Below are 15,134 nucleotides of genomic sequence, written 5' to 3'. Positions count from 1 at the left end.
ACTGTCAAACCATTTCACACCTAATAACAACTTCAAGGTCAAGGTCGTGCGATTTTCTTTACAGAAAGAAAATCGGGTCGATATAGTTTGGACGCTGCCCCTTTCGAATAAAAAAAAATCACATAAAATGAAATAAAACAAAAAAAAAGTAGAATTAATTATTGGGTACTACCACAGGACTGTAATTAAAAAATATATAATTTAAAATGATCAAATTTGGGGTGAATTTTTTTATAGATTTTATCAGTTATATATACAGATATATTTATTTCATTTTATCGGAGTTAATTACTCCAATAAATTATCGGAATATCTAATAAATGGATAGACACGGCTTGCTATATTTTTTATGGAAAGAATACTTCAAAAATAATTTGGAAAAAAAATAAGCTGAATATAATAGTATCTCCTGCAATTAACATTTGATGCTTGTATTAGTAAAGATGTCATGTATTTGAATTGAAATTATATGTCTGTGGAGGTCGGCCATCTTGAAATAATCATAAAGACGAGGAGGCACACACTCACTATCGCCATTTAGTAACAAACTGAAAACAATTATTAATCCCCAAATGTTTCCATTTATGGCAGGGTACAAAAATAGCACTGAGATGATGCGTGTCCATCTGGAAAAGGAGGAAGATCTTAAATTGCAAATTTTACATATGTAAGGGGTATATATGTGTTGGCAGGGTTGGGAAAATCGGTTTTGGGTGCCATTTTCTTTTGTTTGGAGCTAGAAAAAAAGACGTTATGTGCCAGCCTCGTTGCTACCATTAAAATATCGACCCAAAAATGGTTAGAAGAAAACCTCAGTGTTCTATCTTGTCTCGAGCCATTGAGCGTCTTTACCTTTCCTCTTTGTGGACCACTGGGTTAGAACAGAAATACTAGGGCTTGGATTATAGCGTTAAGAAGAATTTTAAAAAGATACGTCGAACCATCGTAAGTTGTTTGTGCTGCTTGCTACAAATCACGAAGGTTATTTTTTTTGGACCATTGCAAAAGTGAAGAAATATAGGATTGTGACACAAAATCTATCATTAAGACAAACATCTCAAGATCTTTTGTTGGGTCTTCAAGCACTTGCAGATACTTCTTTCTCCCTTACAACGACTGGGGCTTCAGTGGCGATCAACATAGAGTACTGTAACCAACTAGTGCGTCGTAATTCTATTTTCTAGAGATGTTTTTTTTTAAATTAAATTAGTTTGGAATCAAAGATTTAAATCAAACTGTTAAAAAGAAGTCATAAATTACGCGGATTCCGGCTAAATCAAACTTTTAATTTGAAGCGTCTTAGAGGGAGCTTTGATAAAAAATAACTACTAATTGTAATCTGTGTACCTGCTGAACAATGAAACGTGGAAATGCCTTGCATGATGACAAATGATTTTTTATGTTTTTTTACCATGACTTTAATAGTGAAAACCAGTGCTTTATCTTATCCATTGTTAACTGTTTCACTGCACTACCACTTTCATCGGAGCTATGTTTTTTCTGGCTACTTGAAACAACCTTACCCCTACTTAAAATAAAATAAGCTTTTTGTTGTGACTGTAGGGTAGATGTCCTATGTCCAGCCTTCGAGCCTTCTACACACAGCGACACATTTCCTTGACTTTGAGTATTTGGTTCAAAAAGTCATTTATAAAATTGTCAAATACGATAGAAGTTTATCTTCAGTCTGCAAGAAATACCTGACTATTTTTTCTGTTTTTAATTACTTTTGTAGTGAGAATATTGCACGTTCCGAGGTTCTGTGAACATATAGTGCTCTATTCACTAAGGCACGCGTTCACTGCCAGGTAATTGCCTGCATGCATAGCACTGACAGCAAAAGTGAAATCCCTGTAAAAACAAAGCAGCAGTTCTGTTTGTGGTCCATGTTGTTAAATCTCAATCTGGATGTATTTTGATGGGCATCGAGTCTTCTAGGCTGATCACAGGTGTGTCCACACAACTCGGCACCCAAAGGTGGCAAAACCACCACGGAGAGACACCATGTGGTGGAAACATAGAATGCACTAAAGTTCTCTTGACAATTCACAGGGGAAAGGTTGATGCCTACGGAGACCGTATATAAAATATACAAAAACGGTAAGTGGTTTGCAGGATAAAAGTTATCAGGAAAGACAAAGGGAACTTAAAATGTGTCGGGCTTGGGGGGAAAGAAAAGAGGGGTGAGATGTAATAGAAACAGTTAAATAATAAATAGATTAAAACAAAGTGCAGGAGAGAAGTTTATTTCACAGGAGGAGAAATGTTAGAAAATGGAATGGAAGGAAGTCTCACTTCATAGAGAGGGTGGTAGATAAATGGAACAGACTCCTAGCAGAAGTGGTAGAGGCTAATACAGTAAGGGAGTTTAAAAATGCATAGGATAGGCATAAAGCTATCCTGACTGCGAAACCAGGACAAGAAATGATTAAAGTTCAAAAACGGGGGGACTAGATTGGCTGGATGGTCCTCTTCTGCCTATAAACACGTACATGTGCAGAGGGAAAGATGTATTTGGCCGCTCGTATATGTTTGGAAGAACTTTTAAAATGGCGCGTAATACCGGCCCTGTAAAAGGTTAAAGCTGTGTGGTGATTGTGTCAAGAATTCTGAAATCTATCGACAGACATTCTGGGTTCTCTCAGACGGACCCCGCAAGAAACACCTGATGAATTCCCCACTGTACAGACGAGGTGGCTGCCCATTTGGAAAGCAGACATCGTGCGGGGCGGACGCAGCTCGGCTACGTAACACCAGGGCACTGCTTGATATTTTTGGCTGCGGAACATCATTTTTTTTTTGTTTCCCCCTCGTTATGGGCTGCGTCCCAAGAAAGACTCAGGTGGGGCAACCTCAGGCTCCTGCCTGTCCCGTGGGACACCTCATTTAATGCGTAAGAAGAAGAAAAAAAAATACTGAAAAAAATAATAATTTCCAAAATGGACCCAGCCCACAGTCCACTAAATATAAACCCGAACTGGTCTGGATGATCACAACCTGTCAGCGCAGAACATAGAAAAAAAGCAAAAAAGACCTAAATTATATATTTTTATTCATTCTGGGATGACCTTTCATCCAAATGAGAAGAAGCAAAGTGATGCCCAGTTATTGCAACAGATGTCGATCACACAAACCAAAATTGGGGTATTTTTCAAGCTGTGGTTGTATTTGGGGCAAAAAAATGTAATAAATTATTAACCCTTGTGGTTCAGTTATATTACAACTCGCCATAGTGACTGTCTGGCATTCATTGGGTTGAAAGCTTTAAAAGCAACACAAGAAGTGGAAAAAGCTAGGCAATTAGGCTGCTATTAACCCATTCAATGTACAGTAGGTGTGAAATCCACTTCCAAAACATTTAACCCTTGCTAGAGGTGGACTCTCCAAAATATGATAAAGGTAGTTTTTGATTATTATTGTTTTTTTTTATCACCCCGTTCTGAACATGTTTAATACCCAAGCTACCGCTTTAGTTCTGACGTGCGTTCGATTACTCATGGAACGGTAACGGTAAGAATACAAGCTGGAGAACTGCCAATAGAAAGCTGTGATGTCATTGAAGGATGATATCATAATGTTTGCGATGGATCTGCTGAAGACGTGTTTGGACGGTGCAAAACAATCCCGTTTACAGAATAAGAATCACAAAAAACATTCCATGATGCCTACTACAGACACTGAATGTACCAAAAAGTTTTTCGTAATGTTTCAAAAAGGACAAATAAAACAAAAATGTAAATAAAAATGGAATTTAGCGCATATAATCCTCTCCCCAACCCTCCGATCTTTGCCGACCTCTTCCGGTTCGGCCGACCACTTCCGCATCTTCTTCTTCTTCTATATATTTTTTTCTTCTCTCTTCAATCTGCTATCTTTAATACCCAATCCTCCAATCGGGGAAGAGGATGTCACGGAAAAAAGTCCCGTCGTTTTGCCCTAACTTGAACTCAGCGCAATATGGTAACACTTTCGGTGATGTCCTCTCCCCCTATTTGGGAATCGAAAACTAAAGATAGAAAATTTAAGAGAGAAGAGAAGGAAGAGGATAAAATGTAGAAGATGAAGATGATGATGTGGAAGCGTAAGTGGTTGGCTGAGCAAGAAAAGTAGGGAAACATTTAGACAACGTGAGAGAGAGAATGAACAAGAATGAGAGAGTGAATGAGAATCTGAACGCACAAGTCTAGAGCAGACAAAACATTCTTTATCTGCCGTCATTCTTTTCCTAACAGCAATGATGGTTTACTCATCGATCAACCTCTTGCTCAGTTCACAGAAGCTGATTCTTTAAGGGAAAAGTTGTCTCCTAAATTCCGATGATCACATCAAATGATAGAAGAAGTCATAATCTAAAACTAGAGGGTGGGGGGGCTTAGCTGTAACGTAAGTCAGTTTTACTTTACTAAGAAGGTGGTAGATAAGTGGAACAGCCTCCCAGTAGAGGTGTTAGAGGTTAATACAGTGAGAGGATCATGGGATCGACATATGGCTCCTGAAGACGACACCACCGACTGATTAAGGTTCGAGTCTTTACAGCAGGAAAAACAACAAAGCTAATCAGCACAGCAGATCGAAACCTAACATAGGATTATGGGAATTGTAGTCCTTGTATAGAAAAAATGCTACAGTTTAAATACTCCTGCATTAACCATTTAGATGCCAAACTCACTCTTCAAATATTTTTTAAGATGCCCTAAACAGAATAGTTGTAAAACATAAAACATTTTTATATAAAATAAATAAAAAATGTGAACGTGTATGAGAAATCTGAAATTGCCCGTTTACCCCAATGAAATCCATAGCATCAACGGGCTACGCTTTAAATATAACACGCCACGGCATTTTCTCCGTAAATTGTTTTAGTCTGTACAAACAGGAGTGAGGTAACACTAATTACTCCCAGGGCCTGCTACCAATAATTTCTCCGGGAAGAAAAAAAAAATAAAAAAAATAGAAAATTGAGAGAAATTAGCTGGAAACAGGAGAGCGGACTATTCCCCTCCCCTCACTGCAAACAAATCAATGTTTTCTCATGCAAATGTTTTTGCAGGTTAAATCTGCCGTCGCCAATGTGTCTGGACGGAGCAAGATCCAAATGGAAGGAGACTGCCGTGACGCGGTGCGCTTGTTATGAAAACGTGCGGTGCCAGATTGAAGGTTATGAGGGTGGCGTGTGCTGTCAGCACTGGAGAGATGCTACATCATTTCCGATTAACAAACCGCAGAAATCAGCCTTACGTATTTACAGCGTGTTTCCTGCCCGGCGCGCTTTAACCCTGCCGGAGAGACAACGTCTGCAGGGCGTACGAGATTTCAAGGTCATGTGACTTCACGCGAAATGGACCAGAAACCCGTAATGTCTAAACATTGAGGGTTAGATGTAATGTAAGAAAGCGTTGCTTTACGTAGAGGGTGGTGGATAAGTGGAACCGTCTCCCAGCAGGAGTGGTAGAGGCTAATACAATGAGGGAATTTAAACATGCACGGGATCGGCATATGGCTCCCGAATCTTAGGACTGAGTAAGGAAAAACGAGCAAACTAGACGGGCCGAAGGGGGCCAATGTACCGGCAGATTCTATGTTACTACATTTCTATATGAAATCTTACAATTGTTAAACCCACACAGTGATGTCAGAGTGATCCACTATCTGCCCCTCGACCGAGGGATCTGGGACCTCAAGAGGGACTGTCCCGTCAAAACAGAGACACTTGGGTGGTAACGGATGAGGATTCCAGAACACTTCTGGATAAAGAGCTGGACTTCCATTAAGTCGCCCGCTGACAAATTGCGCGCGTTGACTGTAATTACTGTAATTCCGAGCAGTTCCTGGATACCCCGCCTGGCTTTCTGTTATCAATTACTATGCCTGTTCCAGCGGCCTAATCAGATCCAGCTTATTAGCATTTCCTTTTAATTACACGGCAGAATTTCCATACGGCTGACGATCGGACTATAAATTGGTTGATGAATGGATTTGTCAAATTGAAAAGATCAGAAGCCTGGATCCGTTTCATCGACGATATTATGTTAAACAGCATCCTGACCTCGACTGTATCTCAGTATAGAGCTGCTGCATTACGCCATTGTCTGCTGATAAAGGGGCAGTTTAATGTCCCTGACACCCCATCTAAAGTGACTAACCCTCTGCGAGGACTTTATAATGTTTATTCTCTGAAATGGAGAATACTAGAAAAAGTACTTACTGGAGGCAGAAGCTGCAGCCCTGAAGCTGCCATCCTCCTCCATTGTCTGAAAACTCTTGACCCCGGATGGACTACGGAAGCAGCCAATCAGTGGCAGGATAGTGTTACCATTGAAATGGAGCACTTTCCACCTGTTCGCATGGGGTCTGAACAGAATGCCTGCAACGCTCCCAGAGTCAGCGCTGGAGCTGACTGAAGGCGAGTATATCACGTGTAAGGAGATGTGTTCAGCTGAACACATCCTCTGCACGGCATTCAGCAGGTCAGGGAAAGATTTTGGGGGGAATTCTGCAGAATTAAGGTGTGTACGGTGGTTGGACTGTCCCTTTAACTGCAGAACTAAGAATCCCACTAGCATTTCTCAACAGGTAATTTGTGGATCATCCGCAGCACTAAACCTCGCTGTGGCGCCACCTACTGCTTGACACCAAAGCTGCGATCATGTATTACTACTAAAGACCTTCTGATTGTTGAATTCTATTTATTGATCACCAGACTCCACATTGTAGATCAATAATTTAACCCCTAAAAATGCTCACAAAACCACATGTGGATCTGTTCTTTCTTTGTTTTTATATATTTTTGTTTTACCAATCTATTCTTTTTATACGTTGGACTTTTATTTACTAATTTCTTATTCATTGTTCCAATTTGTGTATTATTTCTATTTTTGCAATGCATTTTTTATATTCTAATAATTAGAGTGTCACTTCATCCAATTTTTATTACTTTTTCATGTTCTTCCTTGAGATTTTCTAGAATCAGTTTTTATTTTATCTACTTTTATTTTTGCTTTTACTACCTTTTTTTACCAGTTTTCTATGCTGTTGTAATTATGCATATTTAAAAATTCTTTCTGCTTTCTACACGCTGGGCAGAAAAATCCAAAGTAAATATATTTTGTATATTTTTATTATTAGTAATATACTTTATTTTTTAAAATTAAATGTAATGAATATATTAAAGCTACCTATAATGTCTAATTTTCTTTTTAATTCCATATAAAATCCAATAAATAGTTTTTGTCTAAGGAAGGTGACAAAACTGGCATTATCTAATTGACGCCCTGTCTTTAACTTCTCTATCCTTTTACAAAGGCTCCCTGAACCAATCAACGACAATCAGTAATGTATTAATAGGGCATAAATAACGTAATGGGGAGGAATAACCATGCAAATCCTAAAGACAGGCATAACGATTGCTGTTTCCACTCTAATGACAAGCCTTAAAACTCTCTAGCCTCTTTTCTCCTGTATGATTAATCATTTTCTGAATTTACATCCAGATCCTTACTCTTTTACCTCTTCTTATATTTTGTAACATTAAAGACCCTATTAATATTCTGTTAAAAAAAAAAAAAATTCAATTTTTATTTAGTGTCTGCACCCCCTCCCAGCTTAGGCGTTAAAAAAAAAAAAATCCAAAAGGGTTAAAAAATATTTGCTCCCTTCCGCGGCACCCAGAAAAAAAACGGGGTTAACGCCGATGATTTATAATAATCTGGACAGTTTTCAAATATCACATTTTCTTGTTAGTTGAAGTTTTGACAGCTTTGGCTTTGAGGTTAAAGATATTAATTCCCTGCATACTTTTAAAGCAATCTCCATTTGTATGTGTCTAAAAAGTTCAATTTTCCAACAATTTCCTTATTTCCTTCGCCCTGCCCGCATGTCTAACCACCAATATGTGTGTGTGTGTGCAGCTTCTCGGCAAACGCTGTTTGCTTTATCTTGAATAACGATATAATTGATCGAGGCGGTGGACAAGAAGTCTTCAGATTCGTTCGGGGCAATATTTCTCGAAATCTGGCAGACGTACGGAGAAAATAAATGATTAAACCATCCACTTGCTAGTTAGCAGCTTAAGTTACCTGGAGTGCTAGTCTAACTGGCTCTTTCTATGTTTAATAAATGTTGGCCTCTCACAAGGTCCTGATTGTACGTACGAGCAAAAAAAAAAAAAATGGAAACAAACGGAATTTAATTACGTAGGACGGCTCTCTGGCTGCTTCGCGAATCATTTGTTTGTTTTCTGAAGCTCAATTTGGTGTTTTCTTAAAGCTGTAAGACGCTTAACCGCTGCTTACCGAGAAGCGAGGAGAACTAATTGAGTATTTTATAGGTATTTTTTTTCCCCTATAGGTGATCATTTATCATTGCGGAGCATGAATGAGGGTGGCGAGGCGTACAAAAAGCATTAAGAACGCTGTTAATGCAACAATGTTACACTCTGTACCTTATCGTAACTGGCGTCGCGCTGGTCGTAGACCTACTCTATAATGGTTAAATTGTGTATTTTAGTTTTTTAGGGTTTAATGTGAGTTTAAAAGAAGTCGTGGAATATACTGGACATGAACAATGACGCTGAAGGGTAGGCGGTGTTATAACCCTGGAGAAGTCCATTATGTCCATATCTGGGATCTGAGATGGACTGGGGATTAAAAGAGGTTCTGGCACGTTAAGCCCGGGTGGATAAGCTCGGCCACACGCTACGCTCTTACACTCTTGCCTCGTGTAGCCACCAGGTCTTAAAGTCTAAATACAGAATGACCCCATCTGCAGCTGGAAAATTAAGTGGCTTGTGTCATCGGCCATTTGACCAGTTTGTCAGATGGCCAGTCCAGACCGGTCTGGGATCTCTGAGGGTTTGCCCTTGAGTTTTACCTGGTCATATCTGAGCATCCCAACTGGTGCTATTTTCACCTCTATATCACAGCTGAAATCTATCACAGCTGCGATCCATGGTCATAACCAGTCCAAAAGATACCAAGCATGACAACTGACCGCCGGACCTCTGAAGCAGTCCGTTCAATCTTCAAGGGGGCATGTCTCTTAGCTCTACCCAATCCCACCAGTTACTTTCCCCTACGTTCTAAATATATATAGCATTTTTTAACAACAGTGCCTTTTTGGATTTATTATTATTAATTATTATTATTATTATTATTGCAATTGTGCCTCAGAAACTCCAAAATTCTCAATATAAAAAATTCTCTGTATTCATTTTTTTTATATATATAAAACAGAATTAAAGGTAAAAAAAAGGTGCTAACAGTTTCCATCAAATATATGAATTAATGTCTGATATTTAATATAACGCTCCAAATTTATGGCCCTTATACTGATGCAGAACAGATCCCTCCCGGCTGCTAGAAACACATTTTTCTAGTGTAAGCAATACTATGTTAATATTTCAATGGTGCGAACTAAGAACTACAATTATTCATAGGTAGTTTTTGTTAATTCAGCCACGGTGACTCGGACGCAGATCCCGTGCCGGTGATGCGAACAGTTGGAATTAATTCTAGCCACAGATAAAATACAAATTCGTAACACTTCATTTGGAAGCATATTAAACTCAAGGGGCTTGGGGGGGAAAAATGGAGACCTGTATTGAACAGACCTGTCCGCTGTTTAACGTCCATGTGTTACAAGGATGTTAAAAAAAGAACAGCCTTCACACCAAGTTCTTTCAAAACCATTTTGCTAAACTCAAAATTAATCACTCTTGGCTTAACCCCTTTCATCCAGGGGGATTTGGAGCAAAAGAGTCAGTTCTCTCATTTTTCTGCTACCATGGCATAAGAGCTGGTTGACAAAGTCACCCATCTTGGAAAATGGGTGGAAGGCAGCAGTTTTTGGCTCTCGGGGGCTCTCACGGTATGTTTACGTGATGCCATGGCGCAGTTGTCATTTCAGGAGGTGTTAGCGTGTGTGTTAGAGATCTATGGGCTCATTCTAGCTTTTGCAGTAACTTCTGCAAACTTTTCAATATTACGTCCAACCCTAGCTGGCATAATTACAGTTAGCAAGAACGTCATTGAAATAAAAGGAAATATGGGCTCAAAATGTCAAGCAATTTATCTATTAAATAAGTTATCATGAAATAAAATCTCCCGATTGTTTCTGTTTAGGAAATGTTTGTTGGTTACAAATGTATCACGGTTTCCTGTAAGGTTTGGACAATTAAATATTCCAATGTAGTTTGTGCCATTGGGGTGCTTGCCTCTAGGGTTAGTCCAACCAAGTTGCTAGGCTGGAAGGGGCATGACAATGTGGCCCTGGCACCTTAAATCCAGTCTTTGGGGGCAAAAAAAAAATTCTGTATACATCTTTGTAAAGAAAATTCTAATTTAAAACAAAACAGCTTTTTTAGTTAGGCAAAAATTAAATTTCTAGGAGAGAACGAACCCTTGTAAGTCTAGGGGTATCATGGTACCCCCTGAGCCAGTCTTTATCATTTACATATACATATTTTTAAAGGGACCGTGGCATATGCAGCTTAAACAAATCTGTACAAAGAAATAAATAGGGGCGGCAAAATTCAAATTGTAATCATTTGTAGACGCCAAACCTTTTCAGAGACGTGTGTCTATAGAAAGCGTAAAGGATTAAGTCCTAAATATTCCACCCTTTTAATGTACAGAGTGAAAACAACTTCAAATTACCCCTCACTCCAAAAACAAAAAGCTAAATGGTAGTTCTAGAGACTGTCGCCTGCGATAATTTGACTTCATTAACTCCGAGGCATAAATGGTTGTTTTCCTTATGCGCGCTCCGGGTTCTGCCTGGCGGAAAGCTCCACCAAAAAAAAAAACTAAAAACAGACTGTTTATTGAGCTATTCAGAACGCTGTAATTAGGCTCCAAGAAATAATGATATGAATGGTAATACCTTAGAGAAGTTTTATTAAAGAGAAGTAATGATAGGCTGCAGAGGAATTCTTTCTGATGGCAAATATGACTTTTGGAGCGGTCAGTGATCTGAAGTCACGCTCACGTTGTAGTTGAACCTTCTTTTAGAAGGTTCTAAAGTCTGTCGAATGTGACGGTATCATAGAGGTGACTTTGATGGCCATGATTATGTTAGAACAGCCCAAATGCTAGGTTTAGAAAAAGAACCTGAGAAACAGATATTTTGGGATGACGAGACAAACATATTTGTGTAATGGAAGAGAAAAGCCATGCTTGGGGAAACATCAAAAGACTTGTCTGAAGTTCTACTAAGTAGAATCCTAATTTACTCTGATCTGAAGTCTTTCGGAACCCGTAGTAACTCAGGAGCTTCAAGTTCTTTCCATGTTTTTCTCACCGGGTAGCTCTCCGCAAACTGAACTGTAAGATTAACAGGGAGAATCGAGAGGAGCTTCAACTGAGCTTATTCTGCAAGGACAGAGGAGAGGGATAGAGGGTGGTAGAAGAGTGGAACACCATCCCAGCAGAAGTGGTAGAGGGTAATATAGAGAGGGGACTTATGCATGCATGGGATAGGTATATGACTCCTGAATCTAAGATGAGACGAACGACTCATTAAGGTTCAAGCCTTTACAGCAGGAGAAACTGGCCAAATGGGACCGATCTGCCATTAATTTTTATGTCTCTATGAATAAGAAATAATTACCACATGCATAGCGAATGAGTTAAATCACTGAATGGCATTATCGGGTTTAGTATAGACTGGACAGTCTTCCAAGACCGGGAGAGGCAACATCCCAAGTATTAACCCCTTTTAGTGCCCCAAGGGTGAGTGATGCCTGGCAAATCAATACGTTACTCACCCGTCTGAGGCTGGAAAGGGTTTGAATATATATTACTTTTATATTCTGAAGCTGATAAATGGCTTAGTCATTATTTAAATTTCGGGGGAAAAAAGCTCTACTTGTAATAGGATTTTAATGTATTCCAGACTCCCTTGTTTGCTCGGTTGGTAATGCGCAATGCTCAGTTCCAAGTCTTGTTGGCTGATGATTTACTGACTATTACCTAGTTAGAAGGATATCACTCTGTCTTCATTCTCAAGTTAAGTTTAACTTCCTCCAGACACCATGAATGTGCCAGAGTTGGGAACTGGCAAAAGTTTGGTTTTGATATGACTTAAGGAGGAAACCACAAAAAAACTCACAAGTGCCCTGGCCTCATCCATAGTCTGTGTCTCTTTCCTTCCTCCAGCCTGAAGTAATATCCTTAAACCGGTAAACTCAGCCATGTACGTGTTCATTGAAGCTTTGGAACCGGTGGGTGGGCATCGAGAGAGCATCTACTTGGCAGTGCCCAAAAACTCGAAGAGGAGAAAAACTCAAAAAGCAATAAATTATATAGCAACCAGGGAGAGGTTACATTGTATCACTTCTTATAACACAAGTAACACAAAAAAGAATGGTGCCACATTAGAGAAGATAGTACAAAGGGTGGTACCTTTGGATAGATGTGCAATATATGTTTTTAATTGTAGTATTAAAAATATATTATTGTTAATCACTAGTAAAGAAATAAATGTTAAATAAACTGGTGAATTTTTTAATAGGGATCGGCAGGTGGGTCTTACTGCTAGAAATCCATCGTTTTTATTATAAAGAGGATTCCAAACCTCAATCATCTGTAGAGGGCTGGGGTAATTTCACTAATTAGCGTGACAATGGCCAACTCACACTCATGGCTTTCTAGACCTCCACAGCATTGCATTGGCGCAAGGAGGAAGAGGAGCCAGATAGGAGGAGGAGCGGCTAGCGCTTCAAGGGGCGTGGCCTAAAAAGTGGTAAGAAGCTGGCACTAGGTGTAGAATGGGTGGAGCCAAGTAACACACCCCCTACAGATCAGAAGCTCTCCCAGAATCTTGGTAGTAGCAGTGATGTATGCTGGCCTATGCTATCTAGTCTTAAGCTGGGGCAGGCAGTCCAGGGGACAGTATCACCCATGGATCACCCTATTAGAATCCCATGTGTTGCTGCCCAATGGGCCACTTATAAGGATTTCCCCAATCAGCCCATTTACCCTATGGAGGTTTGTGCCAACCCTGTGAGGGTTACACTGCCCTGGGTCAGAGATAGGTCAGCAAGTAACCTAAATACACATGTGGGCATCATCTCCAGAGAGTCCTCAGATACCCCCATGACTGAGAGCACATTGTAGCTATAAAGGGACCCTCATACTCAAAAAGTCTTGGTAAACAGAATAGAATTCCAGCCGAAATAATTCAAGAAAACGGAAAGAAAGAAAAATGTCTCCCCTACAAAATTATTAAGCTAAAATAACATTTAGACAAAAGTTTCCCCCGGCAAAGAGGATCTTCCTCGATTTCTTCATCGGGAAACAATCTACAGAATATCTGGGTATCAGTTTACTGATGCTTCCCCTTTAATTATATATGTATTAAAATATAAAGATTAAGAAAGTAATAAATCATGTAAACCGTAACTAATCATTTTCAGGTTTTGCAAGAAAAATGTTTTCCTTGCATTTGCTTAGGAAGGGAGGAAGTGAACCATCGCTGCATTAGCTACTATTATGCAAACAGAGTGATATAATTATTTCCTTCAAATATTTTTACTGTTTCAGTCCATTCCATGCTAGCTGGCACGAGACCCCTAAACTGCTTCATAAATAGCATAAATTAAGGCGCTATTTCTAAAATAACACGAGGCCCAAATTCTCATTTTTTTGGCTTTTTTACAGTATAGTCTGTATTGAGTTAAAGGAATAGACTTAAACAAAAACCAACAATGATTATGTTGAGACCTAGAATTTAAAAATTAATTCATTACTTTTACTACAAGGAGATCTTACGATCTAAACAACGGAATGAGTTTCCTAGGCTTAAGTTCTCTCTTTTCTCCTCCCACCACCCTTCCAAAGGCTGCCTGAGCCAATCAGCAAGAATCAGTAACTTATTGATACGGGAGAAGGAGATGCATGTATACAATGTATCGTTTTTCTTAGCTGAAGCTACCGATGTATACCTCCCAAGTGTCCTCTTTAGAAAGGACAGTCCAAATTCATCTGCCCCTCTTTCCTCCCCTAATGCCCCTCTAAGAGGTCAGAATGTTTGCTGGGTATGAGGGTATCGCAGGGTTCTACATCCCTAAAAGCCCAGATAATGTGTAGAGAACCAGCAAGGAATTACTTTATAACCATTATTCTTCTTCTTTATACCTCACTCAGTTCCATACATAGGTCACAAAGTCCCATTAAAAGTCTCTGTAAAGCTCCGTCACTTCCAACACCTCTAATCGCACCCCCTAAAACTCTTGTCCCACTTGAAACCTGTGAATGTTTGCCATTCCCCCCTCAACATTCTTTTTGTGTAGGCTGTCTGAAAATGTAAAGCCGTCCTTTCACAGAATATAAGGGGTGATGCATGAACCGTTGGTACAGAACACGCCACAGCCTTCGGACACGTGCAGCGGCAGATATATTTTCCTATTAAGCCGAACGTCTTCGTCTGATTGCGGGTCACTTAGACCTGCGCGGACTGAATCGCATCTTCATGCTCAGACCTCACAGTAGCTCGCATGGAACATATTCTAAAGTCCTCCCGGAAATTGGTATTTAGTGTAAATGATAGTTAGGAAGACGGAATATTTCTTACAAGGTTTCCCAGAAGGAAGCAGCTTTCTAAGAACATCTCAATAAAGTCTTTACACGCGGCGTTTATCTGCTTTGGGAATGAACTCGATTTTGAGAAGAGGAAACTATATTCTTAATTAGAAAATTAAATGTCTCGCGTTGTGCCAAGAGGACACCCCTCTTCATCTTTAAAACCTGTATCTGTTCTCTTTCACACAAAACTGTGACTGTGTCCATTCCGTGAGGTGGGATGGACTCGGTATATGGTGGGAATTTTATTCCGAGGCCGTGGGGTGGCTTTGCTCCATAACTGTAGATCATTTCTTTGGAGGACATCTTAATTGGGGATGACCATATCTTTTGGGCAGACCAACAGCTCCTTGGGATCAGAAGTATGACAACGCTGTAGTTCTTAATTGCTGTTGAGTAAGAGAGATCAGCCTAATAGCCACCGAAGACTTTGACCTCAAAAAGAGAAGAATTCCAACAAAAAAACATCTGACAGAGAACTTTTTCAAAGCTTTGGACCTCAGTAGAACTTCAATGTAACGTTTTCAAGAGAAACATACTTCCGATTCTTTTGTATCA

This window comes from Spea bombifrons, chromosome 13, assembly GCF_027358695.1.
Source record: "Spea bombifrons isolate aSpeBom1 chromosome 13, aSpeBom1.2.pri, whole genome shotgun sequence".
NCBI classification, from domain to species: domain Eukaryota; kingdom Metazoa; phylum Chordata; class Amphibia; order Anura; family Pelobatidae; genus Spea; species Spea bombifrons.
Note: the sequence above shows the minus strand (reverse complement) of the source record.